The sequence below is a fragment of the Bos grunniens genome, chromosome 17, assembly GCF_055505025.1.
Source record: "Bos grunniens cultivar Pamir isolate PY7600 chromosome 17, Bosgru_T2T1.0, whole genome shotgun sequence".
Lineage (NCBI taxonomy): Eukaryota > Metazoa > Chordata > Mammalia > Artiodactyla > Bovidae > Bos > Bos grunniens.
In genome coordinates, this window is record NC_141181.1 from 66972053 (window position 1) to 66986149 (window position 14097).

The 14097-nt window shown below is 47.7% G+C and overlaps 1 long non-coding RNA gene across 7 annotated transcripts in view; it reads left to right on the forward strand.

Annotated features, from left to right (window-relative positions):
- Positions 1-14097, forward strand: part of LOC147355696 (uncharacterized) — a 161549-nt gene that overhangs the window by 123722 nt on the left and 23730 nt on the right. For 5 of the 7 annotated variants that reach the window (XR_015144045.1, XR_015144044.1, XR_015144050.1 and 2 more), the window contains one exon: positions 1611-1685. The exons of the other annotated variants lie outside the window; for them this stretch is intronic. This is a non-coding gene — a long non-coding RNA (uncharacterized LOC147355696). The remainder of the gene's footprint in view (positions 1-1610; positions 1686-14097) is intronic. 7 annotated transcript variants of the gene reach the window in all.

Genomic DNA, 14097 nt, shown 5'->3' on the forward strand with positions numbered 1-14097 from the left:
ATGGATGGATGGATGGATGAGTGGATGAATGGATGGATGGATGGGTGATAGGATGGATGGATGGATGGATGGATGAGTGGATGAATGAATGGATGGATGGATGGATGGATGGACGGGTGGTCGGATGGATGGATGGATTGATGGATGAGTGGATGAATGAATGGATGGATGGATAGATGGATGGGTCATCGGCTGGATGGATGGATGGGTCATCAGCTGGCTGGCTGGCTGGCTGGATGGGTGATCGGATGGATGGATGGATGGGTGACTGGATGAATGAATGGATGGATGGATGGGTGATAGGATGGATGGATGGACAGATGAACAGATAGATGGATGGATAGACAAATGGAGGGATAGATGAATGGATGAGTAGGTGGGTGGATGGATGACTGGGTAGCTGAACTTATTTCAGAATATTCTCCAATCTTTCCTTTGCATCTTTAGATGCTGTTGAAATAATACCACATGTAAATTTATATCTTTTTTATTCTGCATTTTTCTATGTGTTAACGACTGTTGGCATCTTTGATGACTGCACAGTACTCCATAGGGTAGATGCTTCCTAACTTACTCAACTAATTTCCTACCAGCATGCATTTGGGAAGATGATGTTTCCTGTAACGGCTCCAGGTTCCTTCCCCAAGCACCAGCATTCAGATAAATGTTGTGCTACCATCTCGTGACATACAGTTACAGACAAGTGATATAATTTCACGGTGCCTCAGTTTCCTCATTTGTAAACAAGGGTAATAGCTTATGGGGTTATTATGTGGGTGAAATCAGTATAAGTACATAGAACAGTGTCTGGCACCCAGTAAATGTTCATTATTACTTCCTGGTTGTTGACCGTGCATGATTGGGTGAGGGATGTCTGAAGGGGCGGAGCTTGATCTGCATCTCTGTGATATTTGGATAGCCAGGACATCGCTAATATGTTAAACCTTGAGATGTCCAGAATAGGAACTGAAACATCTTCTTTACCCATCATGAGATCACAGTGTGGGGAGGCCTTTCTCCAAAGCATTTCTTCCAGCAGCCTGCACTGTTATTTTCCCATTGCCATTCAGTCTCCACCCAGATCTTTCCTCTGAACAGTGTGGTGGAAAGAACCAGGGCTTTGGAGTCTGGGAGACCTGGGCTGGGGCCACCGTGCTGTCCACTGTGAACCAAGAGACTTTTAGGAAGTGGCTCCTTGGGTCTGAGTGTCATCTGTAAACGGGGCAGGTGCACCCGGCTTACTGGTGGCTGGGAGAATCAAATGAGCAAGTGTGTGTTTGGTATCTGGCCCATGCTAGGACCTTGACTTCAGCAGTCACCGTCCCTGGACAGGTGCACGGATGCCTCTCTGGGAGACCTGGCCGAGTGTCTCCCGTGTGCTGGACAGGGCATGCTTTAGGGTCTTGGTGTGCTATATGACACTAACTGAGTGAAGAAAGGAAGAAAGAAATAAGGTAGAGAAACAGGTAGGTTTCACCTATGGGAACCCAAGGATGCAAAACAGAGTTTTCTTTATAAGCAGTGGCCCTGAAATGTTCCTGCTTTCACTGAGGTTTGGGGCAAGTAACTTCACTGCACTGACCCTCAGATCTTTTTTTTTTTTTTTTTAGCATCAAGCAGGGAGAGCTGGATCTCTGCATGTTGGTGGTGATGGTTCTGTGAGATGACACTTAGTGAGTGCTCAGGTTAGTACTATTTTAAAGTATATTTTTTGGTTATATTTTTATAAATATTAGTATTTTTTCCTGGACAGTGGTAAGTGAAGTACCCCAGAGAACTTGAAAGTCACAGAATCAGAGTGATAAGGCTGAAGAAAGCCTCACAAAACAGCTCTCTTTACTCCTGGGGCCCCTGTCCTGAGCCATGCTGCCTTGGATCTCCAGGATTTATGCTTATCAAATTCATAAATGAAGAGGTAACTCTCACCCTGAATCTTCTCTTTCTGGTTACTTAGCCTGGAGGTTCCCCTCTCTGGGTTAACGCACCAGTTCATAAATATGTGTCTTGAAGTTTGGGGACCTTTCCACTGGTGTGTAGACTTCTCTGGTGGCTCAGTGGTACCACCAGTGCATATGCACCAAGGGACATAATTGGTGTTGGTCGCTTTTGCTGCTGGGTAACCTGAAACTAGCACAGTGCCTGGCACACACAAAGTGGGGGCTTACTAAAGACCTGCCACACGAGTGAATGCATGTGTTTCTACCTTGAGAAAAAGCTGCTGCTCCGGAGAGGCCAGCTGCCAAGCCTCCCTCTCTGGCTCTTTTCCCTGGGGCCTGTGATATTTAATTAATATGAGCCAAGCAGAGCCCACTTTATGGTGCTGGCCCAGGGGCCACCCATAATTGAGAAATGATAGGAGGCACCTGGCGACTTGACCTTGGCTAATGATGGATAGATCCACACGGAGATCAGGAGCCAAAGACCCAGGGGCTGGAGCATCTGTCTAGAGAGCCCAGGTGGAAGGAAGGGAAAAGAGATGTTTGCAGCCCTGGAATGCAATCTCAGAGGGTGGGGTCGGCTCCCAGGGAATTCTGATGATGTGCTTTTCCTGGGGGAAACCCACGGAAGTGTCATGGGCTCAACACAGGCCAGGCTCTGATGAACACTTTACAGAGAGCTTCAGAGTGGCATCAGACGCTGCTCTTAGCCAGCGTCCTGACGTGCTGGGAACTCAGTACACATCTGTTGGATGGTGAGTGAATAAGTAAAAGACCTCAGGGGCTCTTTGAAGGGGAACAGAATGGAAGGAGGGTCCCACAAGCTGCAGGGTGGACAGGGGTTCAGGGGGTGGGGCACAGGTGGGTACCACCCTCTCCCTCTGCTCACGCCTTTGGCTCTGGTGAGGTTGTGGGTGGAGGTGGGGAGGATCTCTATGTCCCTAAGCTCAGTCTGAGGTCACCTACTTCAATCCCCCGGCTCCAGTCTCTCACCCACTGAAGATGCACCCCCTCATTTCCCTCCTAAGGGGGAGAGGACTCTATTTAAAAGAGTTGCTGCTGTAATGTGTGGCCCTGAGGAGTGGGTGGAGGGTGGCTGCAAGACCCTAGGGGTCTTCACATCTCTGCTGAGCAATGTCTGGGTGCAGAGAGGAACTCAAGGGGCCCTGTCATGCCCTCATGGGGCACATCACAGTTGCCAAGGGCATGAATGGCAGAAATGGAATTCTGATGACAAGTTTCCCGGAGGGTTGTGGGGGCCTTTGGCAATGAGGGAAGGCATCTAAGGTCAAAGACTTATGGACTTCTGATGACCAGGAGGTATACAGAAAATGGCAATACAGCAGAGCACAGCGCTTTAGGGTTTATAGAGCATTTTCAGATTCATCTCTGGGAGGAAGAAGAGATGACTGATGTTCCTATTTGATGGAGGAGCTAAATGCTGCTTGGAGAAAGCAGCAGGCCCAGAGCTGGGAAACCTTGAGACTAACCAGGGATTCTTGACTGCTTCCTCGCCTGTGGCCCCCTGCAACCACCCCACCCCTGCTGGAACTAGCTTTCTAGGGAGTGTCCCATCTCTCTCTCTTTTTAAAATTGTGGCAAAATACCCTTACAAAATTTAACCATTTACATCCTAACCATTCTTAAGCATTTAGTTCAGTGGTATTAAGTACATTCATGTTGTTGTGTGACCCTTACCACCATCCACCTCCTGAAGTTTTCATCTTCCTAGGCTGAAACTCTGTCCCCATTAAACACTAACCCCCACCATCTCTCCCCTCCCTGGTGACCACCATTCTGCTCTCTGGCTCCGTAAATCTGGCTGCTCCAGGGACCTCTGTGAGTGGAATCATGCAGTGTTTTGTACTTTTGTGGCTGGCTTCTTTCACCTAAAATAACGTCCTCTAAGTTTATCCATGTTGTCTCGGATGTCAGAACTTCCTGCCTTTTTAGGGCTGAGCAATATTCCATCATGCGTTCATACCATGCTTTGTTTATCCATTTGTTGGTTGGTGGGCATTTGGGTGGTTCCCATGTTTTAGCTATTGTGGGCAATGACCTATGAACATAGGCTGACTACTGTCCCTTCAAGACCCTGTTTTCCATTCTTTTGGGTATATACTCAGAAGCAGAATTCCTAGTGGGCACCTGCTGGGTCTCTTTAGTCATGTCCAACTCTTTAGAGCCCTATGAACTGTAGCCCACCAGGCTCTTCTGTCCAAGGGGATTCTCTAGGCAACAATACCAGAGTGGGTTGCTGCGCCCTCCTCCAGGGGATCTTCCTGACCCAGGGATCGAACCTATGTCTCTTTTGTTTCCTGACGTGGCAGGAGGATTCTTTACCACTAGCACCACCTGGGAAGCCCAGAATTCCTAGATCATAAGGAGATCCAACCAGTCCATTCTAAAGGAGATCAGTCCTGGGTGTTCATTGGAAGGAATGATGCTAAAGCTGAAGCTCCAGTACTTTGGCCACCTCATGAGAAGAGTTGACTCATTGGAAAAGACTCTGATGCTGGGAGGGATTGGGGGCAGGAGGAGAGGGGGACGACAGAGAATGAGATGGCTGGATGGCATCACCGACTCGATGGACAAGACTTTGGGTGAACTCTGGGAGATGGTGATGGACAGGGAGGCCTGGTGTGCTGCAATTCATGAGGTTGCAAAGAGTTGGACACGACTGAGTGACTGAACTGAACTGACAGTAATTCTGTTTTTAATATTTTCTAGAACTACCATGCTCTTTTCTGTGGTGGTTGCACCATTTTATATCCCACCAGCGATGCCAATTCCTTCACTTCCTCATCAACATTTGTAGTTTTCTGAAGAATTTTGTTTCTGTTTTTGATTGTCCATCCTGATGGGTGTGAGGTGATATCTCATTGTGTTTTGATTTGCATTTCCTGAATGACATTGATGTTCCTTAGTGACATTGAACATCTTTCCAAGTGCTCATTGGCCATTTGTATATCTCTCTTTCATGTGATACGAGAAAGGCCTGAGTTCTTTACAGTCCAACAGATCTTGGCCTAGCAGACGCCTGAACCTCTCAGCTTTTTTGCTGTGTGACTTTAGATGTGTGGCTTCCCCTCTCTGGGTTCCAATTTCCTTGTCAAGGTCCCAAGTTCAAACTATGGGTAGAACCAGTTCATGGTCCAGAGGAAGGAGAATCAGCCTCTCAGAGCTGGGGTATGGGTTGGACACCTGAAGGATTTTCAGAGCTGCTGTGTGGGATGCCGGCCACACACAAAGCTGTATCAGTTTCCCAGGGCTCCCATACCAAAGTGCTACCAACTGGCTGGCTTATAGAAGAGAAATTATCCTCTCAGTTCTGGAGGTTGGGAGTAGTCTGAGACCAAGGTGCCTGCAGGGTGGGTTCCTTCTGAGGCTGTCAGGGAGAGGGCATCCCGTGCCTCTTGCCTAGCTTCTGATGGAAGCATCACCTCCATCTCTGATTCCATCTTCACCCACGTGGTGTTCTCGAGTGTGGTTGTTGTTTCCTTTTTTCTTTTCGTGTTTATTTATTTACTTGGCTATCCGGGGCTTGGTTGCAGCACGCGGTATCTTCAGTCTTCATGGTGGCATGTGGGATCTCGTTCCCTGACCAGGGATCACCTGGGTCCTCTGGGTTGGAAGCATGGAGTCTTAGCCACTGGACCGCCAGGGAAATCTCTGAGTATGGTCATGGGTGAGAAGGCTGAGTGGGAGGGGGCCACACAGACTGGCCACTGAGGCCCATCCCTCTCTGATGTCTGACTCGGTCCCACCTCTGACTCCCAGAGGGGTCCAGGCTCCCACCAGGAGCAGCCTTTGCTCCCAGTCACACTGCCTCTGAACCCTCCTGACCTGCTAAAGGTCTGTAGCCCAGTGTTTAGACTGTGAACTTGAGCATGAGTGCTCTCTGAACCTCTGCTTCCTCCCTTTTAAATAGGGAAGAGTAAAATCCCTGCCTCTTTCAGTTGCTGTGAGGTTGGAAAAAGATCATGCATGTCACGATGACAATGATGAAGTTTCCTGGGAGACCCAGTTGGTCCCCAGAAGATCGGCATCTACAATGTGTGATCTTGGTGAGTCACAATAAAACATCAAGTTCTGTGATCATGTCAGGGGTAGCCTTGGGAGAGCAGCAGCAAAAAGCACAGACTGTCAGCCAAATCCAACCCACTGCCTATTTCTGCAAATAAAGTTTTATTGAAACACATCCATTTGTTCACACATTGGCTAAGGCTGTTTTTGAAATACAATAGCAGAATTGAGTCATTGCTATAGTGACCATATGATCCACAAAGCCTAAAATATTTATTATAGAAAGAAGTTGCAGATCCCTGGCTGGCATAGAAAAACACGGGGATTGATATTTATAAGACCAGAGTTTAAATCTCAACCTTTGCCCTTCATCGCTGTGTGATTATGTCTGTTATGTGAAAGTACCATTTCTAATTTGCCATATTGAAGTGATAAACTTATGCCATAGGATGATTAGGACAACGAGATGCTCATGTGACAAGCTCTACTTGTGTCTGCTTCCAGCAAGAGCTCAGTCAAGCTTTTGACCATAAGTATTGGCTTCCCAGGTGGCACAGTGGTGGAAAATCTACCTGCCAATACAGGAGACCCAAGGGATGCAGGTTCAATCCCAGGGTTGGGAAGATCCCCTGGAGGAGGAAATAGAAAACTACTGCAATATTCTTGCCTGGAAAATCCCACGGACAGAGCAACCTGGAGGGCTACCTACAGTCTATGAGGTCACAAAAGAGTTGGACATGACAGAGTGACTGAGCACAAGCAAAAAAAAAGAAGAGGAAAATCTCATTAGCATGTCACAATTTCTGGTATGCAGCATGTGCTCAATATATTCCTGTGGCCAAATGCAGGAAGGTTTCCATCTTCAAGGTTTAGACAGAGTTTGGTGCCCACCGTGTCTGGAGGAGTCGCCAGTCCCTTGGGCACTCAATTAATGAGGCCCCTTCAGACCTTTGTGGCTCAAAGTGCAGCCCCCAGTTCAAAAGCTCCTCTCTGCCATTCTTTACCCCGGGGAGCTCTTTTCTGTCCTGGTACCCTGTACCGCACACTCGGCCCCCATCACGCATCATGTAAGTGATGGAAAGAAGTCAGTCAGAGGAAAAAGACAGATTGAGTGCCTCCGTGGCCCTGGCATTTCCCTCTAGATCCCTGGATTTCCATATATTTGAAAACCTAATATAAACAACAGAGAAGAAATTTGCATTTCGGGCAGCAAGGAATGAAAAATTGAGGCAGTGTAATGTATTGCTGGGTGCGGAAGAGGGATGACCGTGGTGAGACCAACCTCTTACGACAGACCCAATAGGCTGGTGGCAAACTCATTTCCTGGCAGAATATAGGGTTCATCTGCTGGAACATTTAACAGGCATCAAAGAAAGATCACTTCCACCTCTCCCCGCTGCCTGAGATGCTGCTCTCCTGCCTCTCTTTCTGCCATTTTATTAAACCCCTTTATGTGGTTTTAATACAATATGTATGATCCACATGGAGACAAATAAATTCTTATGTACTTTTCAGGATCCAGGGTGTTCTAATGGTTATGTATGCTTTGTTTATATTTTCTGAGAGACATTAAAAGGGCAATGTATAAAAATACACAACCCAAACTGATGGTGATTTGTGGTTACTCACCGAGTGATGGCAAAATGGGAAGTTATGAAGTTAATTTCTAGATGTGTGGAGATGGAGATAAGTGGGGAGGACTGTGGCCTGCAGGAGTGACCAAGGGTGTATCAACTCTGACAAAGGCTGGGTTTGGTGGTAAGTAGGTCATAGGGATGCTCATGGGTCTGTAGCATTTTTGAGGAAGTGATATAGAGCCAACCAGTGGGAATGTTGCTGTTGCAGATGGGAAAGGGGGATGCCCAGAGAGGTTAAGGCAGTTTTCTAAAGTCACACAGCAGGCAAGTGGTAGAGTTGGAATGATAAGCCCTTCTGTGGCTCCTCCTTGGGTTGTCAGAAAGCTGCTTAAGAGTCTGTCACAGATTTCATGACCTCCTGGTGGCCTCCAGGTTTCGGGAAGACATGGGAACTCCAGAGTAGGCAAACAAAGCAAGCTAGTAACTTTGCGAAGCTTCCATCCATGACCCTCCGCTAGAACACTGTGCAGGGCAGAGCAGAACTGAGGTGTGCTGGAGCTGAAGTTTACACTGGTGGGTTTGGGAATCCACATAGGGGAGGGGTGACCAGGGACCTGTAAGCTGGCACTGTCATCCACTTTATGGTCTAGGCAGGTATTAATTTACACATGGCACTGGGCTTGGGATGTTGGCTTATTAAGCACCTGCAGGGTGGAGGCATTCAGAGCAGTCACACAGAAACAAACTCTGTCTCTCGGAAAGCTTCCACCCATGCCCTGCTAAACGGTCCAAACTCTGCCCTCCAAGACTAGAAGCTCTTAGTTTCCGAGTTGCTGATTCCAGGGAACACCTGTAGCCTCACGGTTAGAGCACCGGCTCTAGAGCCAGGCTTCCTGGGTTCCAATCCCAGCCTCACTGCATGTGAGTTCTGTGACCTGAGGCTCCTTAGAAGTGTTTAACTTCTCTAGGGGCCTCATTTCCCCACATGTGTGGAGAGGATGATGACACTTAGCCTGGAGAAGTAGTGCTGTGAGCAGTGGACGGTCCATGTGTAGCCGGTTTTATCACAGCATCCCTAGTCTTCACACATGTTGATTTTCATCACTATTGTTATCCTACCTATCCTACCTTGGGAGGCTTTGCAGGTGACACAGTGGTAAAGAACCTGCTTGACAGTGTAGGAAATGTAAGAGATGTGGGTTCAACCTTTAGGTCTGGAAGATTCCCTGGAGGAGGGCATGGCAACCCACTCCAGTATTCTTGCCTGGAAAATCCCACAGACAGATGAGCCTGGCGGGCTAAGTCCACGGGATCACAAAGAGTCGGACATGACTGAGCATGGAGCATCCTGGGTAAGTTCTTACCACTCTCCGATTCTCAGTTTTCCCATCTGTACAATAAGGGATGGGATTGTGTCTTGGGTTTTAAGAAGAGGATTCCTAAATCTGGCAACTCGTACATTCACTGATGCTCGTGGAATGATATTTACAAGGCGTCCCATCGTCTCTTTGGCTCTGTGTACTGAAGACCATAAAAGCATTCATTTCCTTTGGCTCAGCAACTTTCACTTCTGGAGCTTTCCCCTTGGGGGATTAATCACAGGTGTACGCAAAACAGTAACTGCAAACGTTTCTGTTATGGCGTTTAAAATAGAGGGAAAATTGGAAGTGACCCAAATGGAAACAGAAGGGGGGACAGGTTAAATAAACAGTGCCACGGCAGTAGAGTATCTGTGACCAATTGAGCACTTCCTGTATGCCTAGGCTCGGAGGAGCACTTGACACCATGAGTAACCCTCACTCACCCGGTTCCCCTGTTAGGTTGCGATCAGTACTTATAGTTTGGCCCCAGGGAAACGAAGCTTAGAGAGAGAGAGAAAAAAATCACCCAGTCTGCACAGCTGGCAGATGGCAGAGCTGGGAGTCACCCGACCATCTGACACCAAAGCTGGCCTCTTTTTTTTTTTTTTAACATCACACTACTCCTCAGGTTGATGTCAGCAAGGTGGCCCTGAGAAAAAATGGAGCATTGATGACAGCTGTGCATGGATAGTCCTCTGTGAGAGACAAGCCTTCAACTGTGAGAACACACAGCTGCTTGAACATGGCTCTGAAACCGGCACCCATGACTTAATGTAAACCTTTATCTCCATGTACTTGTGAATGTGCCTTGACCACCTTGCTCTGGTTTTCCTCTTACCGGAAAGATTCAACTCTTGTTTATTTCAACACCAATCTCTAAGCTCCAGGATTCTGGTGGCCCAGTATCAGGTTCCTATTTCTTTTCTCTGTTTCATTGGCCCATCTGAATGTACCACAGATAGTCATCAAACCATCTAGTCATGTCTGGAACCATCTCTCCATTATCCATCCATCAGTTCACCCAGCGATCCACATATTCACCTCCCCACTCACCTGTCCATTCACCCATCCATCCATCTTTTCATTTATTCCTTTATCGATTTCATTCATTCAGTTATTCATTAAGTTATCGAATATTCTTTAATACCTTGCTTGTACCAGGCACTGTGCTAGGCACCAGGGGTTACAGAAACGAGCAGGTCAAACACAGTCCCTGCCTTGAAGGAGATCACAGAAAAGTAGATTCATTGGCTGAATGAGCAAATCATTGTGATCCCTTCCTGGTAAACACAGATTTATGTCATCTGGCTTTACTTTCCCGTCCTGGCATTTATTGCGACCTGCCAGTGCACCGTGATGTTTGCTGCATGCAGTCTGTCTCTTCACACATTGGCTCATTTTGTCCTGTGACCACTGCATCTCTCATTCCAGAAGAGCGTCTGCCCAACACACTATTCCTGAACCAATGGGAAAATGAATATGCGGGGTGGATGGAGATGTGATGTTGTGATGCGATCTTGGCCTCGCAAGCTTATGGTGTCGTGGGCACTTAGACGATGACTGAGTGATCAGAAACGTGTGTCAGTTGGGGGGCGGACACGCAGTGTACAACAAGAGGGAATCTGACTCAGTCTGGAAGTTTCAGGAAGGCTTCCTGGAGGAAGACATACTTCGCTGGAGTCCTGAAGGAGGGGGTCAGAGTTTGCTAGGTGAAGGTGTCAGGGTGGGACACGGCCCAGGGAACAGCAAGTGCAAAAGCTTTGAGTTCCAAAGAACTTTTAATATAGTCAAATTCTACCTGAGGACAGAACACTGTCTAGTTGGTAGATCAATTTTCTCCTCCATGATATTCTTTCTTATTCACAGCACATTTATGAGCAAGGCAACCGTTTCCCCCCTCTTATTTTCAGATATAGAAACTGAGGTCCCAGCAAAGTTGCATTTCCAAGAAGTCATGTCTGGACTGCAGGGCTGGTTGGCTACATGACTCTGCTATGTACCATCATGGTCATTGGTGTGGGGCTCTATATAATCCTCAGACAGTAATGCTCTCCTCTCTCAAATTAGTCAAAATGACCACTGAGTGCTTTGTGTACTGGTGAGCTCTGCTTTCAGGTGAGGGGTAATGTATGGACACAGAGTCTGGGGCCAAGTAAATGGGTTCAATCCAAGCTCCACCTCCTGTTCTCTTTATGCTTAGATTCACTTACTTGAAAGTAGAATGGAGATCCCAGCATTTCCCTCAACAAATGCTGGTGGAATCTTCTCCATCCAGCCTCTATCCTATGACCTGGGGATACCATGATGACTAAGATATTATTTTTATTTATACATATTTATGAGCTCTCTAGAACACCTGTCTCCTTGATGGCTTCCAAGGCAGATGGCCCCTTGTCTTCTCTGTGTCAGAACCCATGATTGTTTTGTAACTCTGGGCAAATCACTGGGCCACTTGGGACCCCAGCTTCCTCATATTCTCCATGATCTCTTGGGTCAGGCACTCAAGATTGCCTGAGTCCACATGTCCTTGTGATGGCATGGCACACGTGGCTCATGTGCCTACAGGTTTCCAGAGCTCTGGCCGAGCGGCAAGCCTACTTAATGATCATAAAATGGATCTTGGGGGATTCCCACAGGAATCTAATCCTGCAGGAGCTGACTGTCCCAAAAGATAGCTGACAAGGAAGAATTTATATGTGATTGTCCCAAAAGGAAGGATAAAGCCAGTGTGTAGGCAACATGCCCAGACATCTGAAAGCTCATTTGTAAGGGAAGCTTCCAAATAATTCATCCCTCAGATAGATCCTGCCAGCATCTCTGGCAAATTTATGGCTGCCCTTCTGACCAAGAGGGAAGCCTCTCTGTCCAGGCTTAAGGTTCACACAGCACTTGGCCACGACCTACCAGAGCCCTCCTTGTGATTGCTGCGCATCACATGTAATACTCTCTTTACACACGAGTAAGGTGTCTTGGAAGGCTTCCCAGGAGGCACAGGGGATAAAGAATCCACCTGCAGTGCAGAAGACACATGAGATGAGGGTTCGATCCCTGGGTCATGAAGATCCCCTGGAGGAGGGTTTGGAAACCCACTCCAGTATTCCTGCTTGGAGAGTCCATGGACAGAGGAGCCTGGTGGCCTACAGTCCATAGGGTTGCAAAGAGTCGGACATGACTCAGACAACTGAGCACGCAGCACGCCCACAAGGTGTCTTGGAGCAAAAACTTCCTCATGAAAGTTCCAGTATCTGGAAAAACTAAAGTTTTCTAAGAAACTCAAAAGCATAAGGAGAGGACTTTCATCTCAATTATTCCCTCTTTGTCCCTCTAATAAACCCATCATTAGGTCCTACAGTTTTGGTTCAAGATACATCCATTTCTCTCTTTGGCATCTGACCACATCTGGCTACCTCTGGCACTCTACTTTGGCCCAGGCCACTGTCCTCTCACCCCTGGAGAGCAGTGAGATTCCATCTGGTCCCCGCACTTATTCCAGTCCTGCTTCCCTGTCCCTCCCAATCTTTTTTTCCACCAGCGTGGTGGAATACTCTTCTTAAAAAAAAAAAACCTAAATCAAATCCCATCTTCCCCTGTGGAAATGCTTTAGTGGCTTCCACGGTGGGGTTCCAGCTCCTTTCCTTGACCTAAAGGCCAAGTCTGCCCATCACTGATCCCCTAAGCATCATCTTCCCCTTACTCACACTGTGCTCTGCTACACAAGACTTCTTTTATTTCCTTGAATAGACCAAGCCCTGTCCCACCCTGGGACCCCCTCAAAAGCTCTTTGCTTTGGGAAGGGATGTCCCCTGACTACAGCCTCATCTTTCAAGTCTCAGCTTGATCATCATTCAGCAGAGTCTTCCTCCAAACACCCCTTCAGGTGTATTTCCTGTAGCAGCATCTAGTTCCTAAATCTTTCATAGAATTTATCATAATTTAGAACTGTTTTTTGGTTATTCTTTACCTTCCGTCTTCCCCTATAGACTATAAACTCCATGAAGGCGGGGACCAGGTCCATTGTGCCCGGTGCTGTCTCCCTAACTCCGGTCTCCAAGCCTTCATTTCACACTGGTAGCATTAGAACAATGATCACTGTCATCTTTGGGAAGCAAGCTACTGTTCCCAAGGTCCAGATGGAGTCATAGCTGTGGAAATGTCTTCACAAACTGGAATGGTGCATGGGAAGAGGGGGAGGTCCAGGTAGATTTCTGAGAACATAGTGACTCTGGATCTTCTACTTGCCTGGGAAGCTCTGAGCGCAAGAAAATAAGCTTAGTGAGGGGGAGGGGGAAGAAAAGAGCCTCGACTCTGGAGTCAGATACACATGTGTCTAGGTTGTTTTTTGCTTTCTCATGACCTACAAGGAAAGGGGCTCCACGTCACTGAGCCTGTTTTCTCACATGCTAAAACAGATCATGCCTCCTGCCTTTCGGGTAGTTGATGGAGCTTCAGAATGGGCCACGGAAGAGTCTCAGGAAGCATCAGTTGTTTGTTTAGTTACCAAGTTGTGCCCGACTCTCTTTGACCCCATGGGCTATAGCCCTTCAGGCTCCTGTGTCCATGGGATTCTCCAGGCAAGAATACTGGACTGGGTCGCCATTTCCTTCTTCAGGGGATCTTCCAGACCCAAGGATTGAACCCAGGTCTCCTGTGGCTCCTGAATTGACAGGAGCGTTTTTTGTTTTTTTTTTTAAAGCACTGAGCCACCAGAGAAGCCCGGTCATGTCCTATTCTATCTCAGTTTCTCCCTCCTTCCCTCTCTTCCTCTTTCTCTATCTTTCTCCGTCTCTGAAGATACAACCTCCTCCTCCCCCCCCCTTTTTTTTATTGGAAATGGCTATCTTTCAGATGTTTAACAGATTTGTAAAAATAATTCCTGCAGGAGGAATTCACCCCATAGGAGTACACAGAGGACAGTACACAAGCAGGGAGCAGGACCATAAATTGAGCCTTGCCAGCCCACGATGCGCCAGCCTGGGGCGGGCCCGAAGTCATAACTTTCTCCTCATCCCCTCCTCGACCGCCAGTACCCCTGCCCTGCCCAACGCCATTCCATTTCCAAGAAGGCTCCCTTGACCCGTGGGTCCTTCAGCCACAGCAGAGGTGGCGCCGGCTGGAATCCAGGCGTGAAATTATGAAAGAATTGGGCCTGCCACTGCCTCCAGTTGTGCCCTGGCCTCAGATGTGAAATTGCCGTTT